The sequence below is a fragment of the Neopsephotus bourkii genome, unplaced genomic scaffold (assembly GCF_033783945.1).
Source record: "Neopsephotus bourkii isolate Nb327-2 ecotype Australia unplaced genomic scaffold, CSIRO-AGI_Nbou_v1 NB_1658, whole genome shotgun sequence".
NCBI lineage: Eukaryota > Metazoa > Chordata > Aves > Psittaciformes > Psittacidae > Neopsephotus > Neopsephotus bourkii.
Genome location: NW_026902132.1, coordinates 444,000 through 453,527, shown reverse-complemented (window position 1 = coordinate 453,527; position 9,528 = coordinate 444,000). Strand labels below are relative to the sequence as shown.

General features: G+C 41.4%; 1 long non-coding RNA gene across 1 annotated transcript; it reads right to left on the bottom strand.

Moving 5' to 3' along the window:
- Positions 1–348: 348 nt before the first annotated feature.
- Positions 349–9,256, bottom strand: LOC133223951 (uncharacterized). Its single transcript, XR_009728744.1, has 4 exons — positions 8,985–9,256; positions 8,020–8,151; positions 2,576–2,776; positions 349–2,068 (listed from the first exon to the last, which is right to left on the bottom strand). It is a non-coding gene; the product is annotated as an uncharacterized LOC133223951 (long non-coding RNA).
- Between the last annotated feature and the right edge of the window lie 272 nt (positions 9,257–9,528).

Genomic DNA, 9,528 nt, shown 5'->3' with positions numbered 1-9,528 from the left:
GGGTATAAAAGAAAGAGATGGATAATATGCTTCAGCCCTTAGTGAAATATAATCCTTATTATTCCTACAGTAAAGAGAATAACCCCATAACTCGAAATACAGAAGATTTGGAAGAGACAATGATTTTTCATCTGACCTTTTATGTCAATGCATTTTTTTATTTTGTATGTCAACACAAGTGCAATGTTGGAAAAGTTGGTTCTGTTGAAAGGGATTAACAAGAACCTGTGACTTAATATTGTGTAAACATAATAGTTTGTAAACATAAAAAAGCTGGAGTAAGCACAGTACCTGCTTGAATCTGTGCTGTTTAGCAAGCATCTCCTAAGGATCTCAGCTGTTTTTTCACAACAGGATTTTTTGAGAGTGGGGCAGGCAGAGTCTGGGAACCTGCACTGAGATGCAGCATTTCTTCCCTGTGTTACTCTGTTTTTAGATATCTTGTTCTTACATGGCAACAAATGGAATTGCTATCAAGCGCTGGTAGGCAGTAATTCTACAACTTGTACGGAGTTTTTCCTGCAAACAGAAGACTTATGGTAGAGTTAAAGGGAGGAAGAGACTGCTCAATACAGGAAAAGACAGGGTAAGATCAATCTTGTTATAGGTATTTAGTTGTTACTGGGGCCAAAGCCTAGCAAATTTAACCATGCATAATTTCACTTCTGAGGTCACAGCTCCATCTGCAATCACCCTAAGGTCACCCCAGGTAGGATGTGGAGAATTAACAGCTATAGGTATAACTGGGATGTTCATGAACCCCTTTTGGGCACTGGTTGCTTTTGAAGATCACAGAATGACAGAATGATTGAAATTGACAGGGACCTCTGAGGTCATCTGGTCCACCAGGGTCACCTAGAGCCAGTTGCCCAGGACCATGTTCAGACAGCTTTAGAACATCTCCAAGAAAGGACACTCCACATGCTCTCAGGCAAGCTGTGACAGTGTGTGGTTACCCTCAAAGTAGGAAAATGTTTCCCAATGTTCAGAGGGAACCTCCCGTGCTTGTGCCGTTTCATGTACTGTCACTGGGTGCCACTGAAAAGAGTCTGCCCTCCTCTGGTTTGCTATCATTAAGTGCCCAAGGTGGGCTTGGCTGGGGGTAAAGGAGTATTCCCCCACCAATCTCCATCTGGGTGAGGGCAGCCCTTCAGGAAGTTAACTGTCTTAGGCTTTAACTAGCAGATTTTTTTTTTTTTTAAATGATGTATCTGTCCCAGCTCACTACATAGCCTGAAGAGAAGTTATTCAAACTTCTTAGCAGCTCCATCCACATTTCTGATAGAATCAGAATTAGCCACAGCTATTATCCTGTTATTCCAAGTGGGCTGTAGAAACAATACATACATCTGTGTATTTTACTGTTTAGAGATGGGACAGGGAGTCCCCAGCTCAGTTGTTTGCTACAGGATGGACCTCACCTGATGCTAGAGTCCAGACTTCTGACAGGTTGTGATGATGGTCTTAGCACCTCCTCATGACTTGATTCTTCTCTTTTGAGGGAGTAATACAGCCAGCATACCTATACGAAAATATTCCCCTGCTATGATCTGCTACCAGTTTATGTGGGTGCCTGTGGTATGCTGACATCAGAAGCCAAGAACTCATTCAATTGTTTGCTCAGCTCCCTTCAGTGGGCGGGGGAGAGAATTGGAAGGACAAAACCCATGATAGATTGAAATACAGTTTAATAAGTGAAGAAAACAACCCCAATCAATGACAATTAATACAAAGGCAATGACTCATCACCACCTCCATGTGTTCTCACTGACACCTGGCCAGTTTCTGAGCAATGGTTATTTTGGAAAAACTCCCCATCCTTGTTTTATTGCTGAGCAGGATGTCATGTGGTATGAAATATCTCCTTGGTCAGTTCAGGTTAGCTGTCTGTCCTGGCCGCGTCCCCACCCAATCATTTGACCACCCCCAGACTACTCACTGAGCAGACAGAGAAAGGAATAGAGAAAGCCTTCACGCTGTGCCAGCACCGCTCAGCAGCATCTAGAACATCACTGTGTATTCAACATTGGTTTGGTTACAGATCCAAAACACATCACCTTGGCAGCTGCTGTGAAGAAAATGAACTCCATCTCAACCAGATCCATGAAGTCATTAGAAAGTCATACAAACTGCCTACAGAACTAGAATGACAGTTTGGCTCCACGAGTCTTCAAGACCTCAGTAGTATGGCATCAATAACATTGTAAGGAACCCCATACTTTCATGTATCTACAGAGAATCAGTCTGATATTTTATTAAATTCACAGGCTGTGCAGAGATAATGCCACTGTAGATAATGTTCTGTGTATTTGTAATGACTATCTTCAATGCAATTCAAAAATAATATTCCAGAAAACAGTGTGTCCTGAAGTATAATCACAAAAAGGCACTCACTCCTGCTTTCAGTTCATTGCATAATGTTCTCTTCAGTCCTTGGTTTACTAGCCTCAGTTTTGACAATTCTCAGCCATCTTCACTGGGACTGGCTATTTCTTTCTGAAGTCATCAGACAGTCAGCATCACAGTAGTGAAAAAAAAAACATATTAAAAATTAGATGAGTGTTAGAGAACTTACCATTTCCTTTGAAAGAAAGCTAGCAGGAATAGTAATGTCAAGTATGGCCAGTGATGTTCAGTCTATTGTTTATAAAAGGCCATCGTAAGATCCCAAGTTTTGCCTTTGATAAGCTTAAGCAAGTTGTTAACCCATCAGGCTGCTGCAGGGATGAGCTGGACCTCAGTTCCAGAGGTAGAGAGCTTGCCACTGAGAAAAATGCTGTGGAAGGAAAAAGAAATATAAGCTATCTGACTAAATCATAATTGTGCTTCTAGTAAAGCATAAAAATCCCCAAAACCAAACAATCAAAACAACCTCCACCAAAGTCCCAAATCAGAAAAGGGTTAGTAATCCACAGTTTACAGAAAAAGATTTGGGGAATTAAGACACATCTTCTTCTCTTTAACATCACAAAGTCTAAGATCATAGAATTTTATTTCATTTCATCTGACCATCTCCACTCCATACATTGAAGCCAGGATAAAACTGTAATTTGAACACAGGGTATCTTCTAGGAATACATCTTGTGGTCATTTTAACATTTCTGGCTTTATTCTTCAACCAGCCAATGGTTCTTGCTGTCTAAGGGCTTTTGAATACCCAGTGTTTCGTGTCCATGGAGGTATTTGTACACTATAATTAAGCTGTATCTCAATTTTCCTTTTTCTTTCTAACTTAAACTGAAGAAGGGGTCTCTAAGTCCTTCCTGTAAGACACTTCATCCACACCATCAGATAATTTTATGGCTCCCTTCTGCACCCTCTCCATGTCTGATATTTGTGTGACATATCTGAGTATTAAGTATGTGAAGTTCAAAACAATACAGATGCCCAGTATCCAGCTCATCAGTGTCAATACTCAGAAGGAAAACCATACTTTAGGCTTATATCCACTTTATTCATCAAAGAACTGTAATAATTGACTTTGTCTCTGCATTGATAGGTAAACTCCTGCTGAGCTGAGCCTCTTCACACTGCCATCCACACTGCAGCCCATGCATTTGTTGGCATGACTTACAGGCCTTCCTTCTATGACCATGGCAACGGCCTTGTAGTAAGTGGTCTCATTATAGCATATTTTGTATAAGTAGCTTCAATTTTCCAAGTGATCCAGGTTCCATAAACATGCAAGCATATTTGTGTGTGCGTATACTGAAACCTCATACATATTATATATACATATTATAAATTCATATATTCTATAGATAGTATCATAGAATCATAGAATAGTTAGGGTTGGAAAGGACGTTAAGATCATCAAGTTCCAACCCCCCTGCCATGGGCAGGGACACCTCACACTAAACCATGCCACCCAAGGCTCTGTCTAGCCTGGCCTTGAACACTGCCAGGGATGGAGCATTCACAACTTTCTTGGGCAACCGATTCCAGTGCCTCACCACCCTAACAGTAAGAATTTCTTCCTTATATCCAATCTAAACTTCCCTGTTTAAGTTTTAACCTGTTACCCCTTGTCCTACCACTACAGTCCCTCATGAAGAGTCCCTCCCCAGCATCCTTATAGGTCTGCTTCATATACTGGAAGGCTGCTATGAGATCTCCATGCAGCCTTCTCTTGTCCAGGCTGAACAGCCCCAACTTTCTCAGCCTCTATATGTTATATGTTTTATATATATGTATGCATTACTATACCCACCAAGATCTCATGGCTATTTGCCACCTTGTCAATCTGTGTCATCCACAATTGTTAGGAGCTCCTGTGGTTACAGATCTCTGCAAGAGCTACACCCTGATCATCTGCCAGAGGCAGCTCTCCACAGGAGTTAAGGACCTCCTGGAAAAGCTGGGCTGTCATAACAGCGAGCAGATAGATGAAGTGGCAAGGAGGTGAAGAAGTCCTTATTTTTAGTAAAAATGGAATTTTAATGTACTGTAACTCTCAGAATTTGTCAAACATGCAGACTTAGCTATTTTTAAAAGTTTAGCAGAGGTGGCACTCTTACATATTGCGGCTCTCACGTATTGTCTCCTTCATAATTTTTCTAGTTTGCAGATCTGAAAGGACATAACCGAACGTATTGTAAATGTTTAATTCCCCACAGCCTGTTCAAAGCATCCCTGCAAAAGCCATCTCCTTATCACTGTGCTGCTCTGCCTGACTTACTCTTTTCACTCACTTTCCAGTCTTCATGTGCCGCATTAGGTTTTCATAGAAGCATGGAATAGTTTAGGCTGAAAAACATCTTTAAGATCATTGAGTCCAACAACTAGCATAGTTCTGCCAAGTCCACCACTAAACCAGATCCCCAAGCATTACATCTACACATCTTTGAAGTACCTCCAGGGATGGTGACTCACCCACTTCCCTGAGCAGCCTGTTCCAGTGCTGGACACTCCTTTCAGCAAAGAAATTTTTCGTAATTTCCAACCTAAACCTCCCCTGGTGCAACCTGATGCCATTTCCTCATTCTATCACTTGTTACTTTGGAGAAGACCACCCCCCACCTGGCTAAAACCTCCTTTCAGGTAGGTGTAGAAAGTGACAAGACCTCCCGTGAAACTCCTTTTTTTCCAGCCTAAGCAAGCCCAGTTCCCTCTGGTGTTCCTCATCAGACTTGAGTTATAGACCCTCCACCAGCTTCATGCCCTGCTTTGGACACACTTCAGCAACTCAGTGTCTTTCTTGTAGTCAGGGGGCCAACAAAATATGTATATAATATATAAAAAGTGCAATTGATGAATCTGATTCAGTGGGTGAAAATCTTGATGTGTTATGCCTATTCACTATACAAAATATGATGTAATACTGCATCAACAGCTGCACTTTACTACAATATTTACTTATATATATGGCAAATTTCTTTCTTCTTCTTGATTCCAAAATGACTTTTTAATTTCCATCAGTTCTCAAGCAATCTAACCTAGTCTTTTCTGCCACCACATTTTCTCATCATCTTCCAAAGCTTGCAAAAACTCTGCTATGGTCTTCGTTTTAAAGACTTCCACCTGCCTTTTGCCGGCTGGATTGGAACGTACCTGCAGCCCTGTGGATAATTTTGCCTAGCAGCTTCGTTAGCTCCAACCCATGTACGTGCCTCTATACATGATCCAGCCACTAGAGGGGACAGAGCTTTACACTCATGTAAAAGCACCTCAGTTGAGATTTTGTAAAATACCTGTTTCTAAATAAGGCTTTTTCTTTGGCAGAAGAACAGGTCAGACAGGTGACTGACACACCCCCTATTCCTCTGTCCCCTGCTTTTGTTTTAAGGCTTTCAGATTGGTGGCACAACAGCTTGTAAAGAGAGGCAGGCTTGTGTTGCCAGGGTGTTATTCCCCTTCTTAGAGACAAAGAGATCTCTCTCCCAAGGTATTCTGCTAGGAATGGAAATAATTGTGCTCACATTGATGAGGCACTTTGAGATCCTGGGAGGCAAAGGCATGTCACACAACAAGAGTTGGTGTTAATACTCAGCACTCCCCACCACTGTACTTCCTGTCTTTTGTATTCCCTGCCTTTTAAAGGGTTGCAGCTGCTTGCCATGCTGCAATACCTACTTCCTTTCTGGTTCTTTAGCTCAATTTGGTTTGCTTGCTCTCTCACACAAACTCGTAAGCTCTGTATATAATAAATGTAATGTATACAAAAACTCTAACGATCCGATCCTATTAAGAACTTCTCATAGATGTAAAATAAAGTCTCCTGTACTTTGTGTCTTTCTGTTGCTCATATTCTGTGTGCTTTGGTTGTGCTACTGTATAACCTCCTGGTTTAATTTGGCTGGAAGGAAACAAACATCTTCTGTCATTTATGAACTGGCTGTAGGGCATCTGAGATTTTTATAGCTGAGTAAAATAAATCTTAAACTAGAAAACTTGAATAGCTTAGCCTGTGGTTTGCAGGCATTAGATGGGAACTCGAGGGCATGCACCAGCTTCTCTAATGGCTGTTGAAATGCTGCTTTGGGGGAACATGTCAGGTCATGCAGACAGCTGCACTTTAGTTGGAAATGGTGAAAACTAATAGCACAGCATTTAAATTAATATTTGGCACTATTGATGTGACTGTGCTGTTGGGACCTGGAGATATAACGGGGGTAAAGAAACTTTAACCAATCAAGACAATTCACTTTCCAGTTTTGTCATTCATTTAGATTAAGAGATCATGATGAGACTGTCTATGATGCTGGCAGATTGTGGTTAGTCTTCCTGTGATGCTGAGAGTGAATTGATTTCCAGGTTAGTAAAACATATGATTATTACCTGGTTAATAGCTTCTTGAATATATGACTCATAAAGCTGTGTCACTGTGTCTTAAAAGACTTGGTAAGGTGAAAATACCATTTAAGTTTGAAGCTAGCAATGGTATGCAATAGAAATATTAATTAAGAGATCTTAATGGGAAAAGGATAAAAAATGGCCCAAGCTCCTTTTCAGCACATAACATCCCTACAGCTGGTGTTTGAAGGCAAGGAGCTGTTAAACCAGAAGATGGGGGAGGGGGAAGGAGGAGTCATTTCTGCATACACTGGGGAGAAAACTTCACTGGATTGCCTAAAGCAATTGTCAGAGGTGGTTCCTGTACTCATCATTAGCCATAAAAGCAGAAAAGACAGAGATACAAAGCTCTTCAGGAGATGCCCTCCTTAAAGGACACTGATTAGACTGATTAGAATCACAGGCAACTGGCAGCACTGCAGTAGCCAAGGAAAACCTTTATTATTAAATATAATCTTAACAATGTGTTTGGTATTTGATCTTTTATAAATTTCTTCCATTATTGTGAATCTACAGTTTTTCAGTGTTCTCTTATTTGCAAAACTTAGATAGTGTTAGGTCTGGAACAATGATCATGCCATTCCCAGGGGGATGGAGTCTTACAAACCCCAGGTGAAGACCATTGTCATAGTCACCAGTATATCCCAGCATTTCAAAGGCCAAAGGATGCACCTAGTTGGAGGTGGGAATGGCAGGATTTCTGCATAAAGAACTTTTTACGCCTGTCACCGAAAGATGACATGATTCAAGATCATGGATTAAATGCCAATGCCTCAGGAACCAGACTGTGACAAACGAAACACCAAAGGTTGTAATCCCCATAAACTGTGATCTGTTCACATGAACAGTTGTACTTCATCCAGCAGTACTATGCAGAGAAGGCATTGATAAGCATGGATACATATTTATCAATGACCTGCTTTCTCAAGACACAAATCCCCTTTTTATTTCCTCCTTTTCTTGAGTTTGCAGAGGACTACAGCCTGCACACCAACACTTTGTTCAGTTGCTCAGGTGCTCTACGTTTCTATTGAATTTTCAGCTCTTTTCCCCTTTCATAACCTCAGACTCCATTTGGGTTGCTGGGGAGTAAGTAAATCAGTGCACAGTCTAACATAGGGTTTAAGAGTGGCTAATTTCTGAGGCTAAATGATTTCCAACAAAGTATGGAATAGATTACTAAGTGTGATAGTGCCACAGAGGGTACTGCACCCCCCTTTCTGTTACCTTTCTCCTCTCCAGACTTGGCTGCTCATGCTCCAGGGATTTAAGGCTCAACTCTGTTCCCACCTGGCTGTATAACATTGGCTCAGACTGCTGGTAAAGCTGCTGACCTGTTACAAAGTACTGTGCAAATGTCTGTTGAAAATAAGAAATAAGGATGACAAAGGTAAAATTACAGGTCAGGGTATCTCAAGAACTTGAGAGGAAAGATACATGAGGAGGAATAAACTTCTAACAGAAGAAAATGGGGAGCTGGTTGCTGGTTTATGAGGTGTCTGTAGTATCGATGGAGCTGGTGGAAGATGTTTGTTCTGTAATCCCAAAGGTTTGCTCTCAGGAGGCACAGTGGTGTGTGCACTCCCTCAGATGTTGCCCACCAGGACAACAAAGTCTCCTTGGATGTCTTACAAGAGGTGGTGAATTTATCTCTGTCTTGTAGCTCACAAAGTCATAACTATTTTTGTGTATCCTAGCCAGTAAATACTTTTTGTGTACTTGTAAAGATCTGCATATACTGTTTGCAAAGTCTCTTTGCCTGACTACAGACACCTGAACAAACAGACCCAAAAGAAGGGTGACAGCAGGATCTTCTTCTCAAAATGTCACCTCCAAGCCATTTCAGCACAGGCAGACTGTAAGCGAAGCCACCAGTACACATGGAGGAAGAGGATCTCACACAGCTATTGGGGTTTACCCAGCACAGAAAGACCAAAGTCCCTACCTAGGGGACTTAGATAAAACCTTTAACTTCTACAACAGGTGTTCTGTGCCTTGCTTGTTCTGATTTATTAGCAATATATAAGATGATCCAATATTTGGCCTCTGCCTTTAAATCATAGGATTTTCCGTTCTAAAAAATTACAACCTTTGCATTTTATTAGTGTGGCTTAGTGTTTTCTAAGCCTTTACTACATCCATATATTTTACCCACATTCTAAGAACAAGCTTTTGTACTTATTATCAATTACCTTGGCAATGGCATGACCACATCCACAGACATACTTGACAGTGCAGTGCTGCTGCCCTGGATCTCTGCAAGCACACACGGAGAAGGAAGAATTTGCATTGCAATCACACCAAAAGGGGAATTTCTAGGCTAGTAGTGTAGGTGAAGCTTGGGGTGATGAAGCTTTCTGAACTGTTGCCTCTAATGGGATGGAATCTCTGTAAGCCACGTGAAGGTGTTTAGGTCCTCCTTCTCAATTTCTTAATTCCTGGAAAGGGTGTTTTAGTTCCTCTTCCCCTGGAGGGACACAAGAATTGATTGATTAATGTTTGTAAAACACCAAAGAGAGAAGCACTGTGTAAATGCCATGGTTGATTATTGCTACTCAACCTTTCAAAGAAGCATCAACCTATGTCTATCCTTTGAGCTCAGCTGGATCTTTGGGGTGAAACAGAAAACTGTTCCATAAGAGCTCAGAAGCTACAGCTTGACAGCCTCTGTAAGCACAGCAGGCCAGCATTTGCTGTGTGCCCTGAGCTTTTGGTGTTTGCCTTATCCCCGATTCT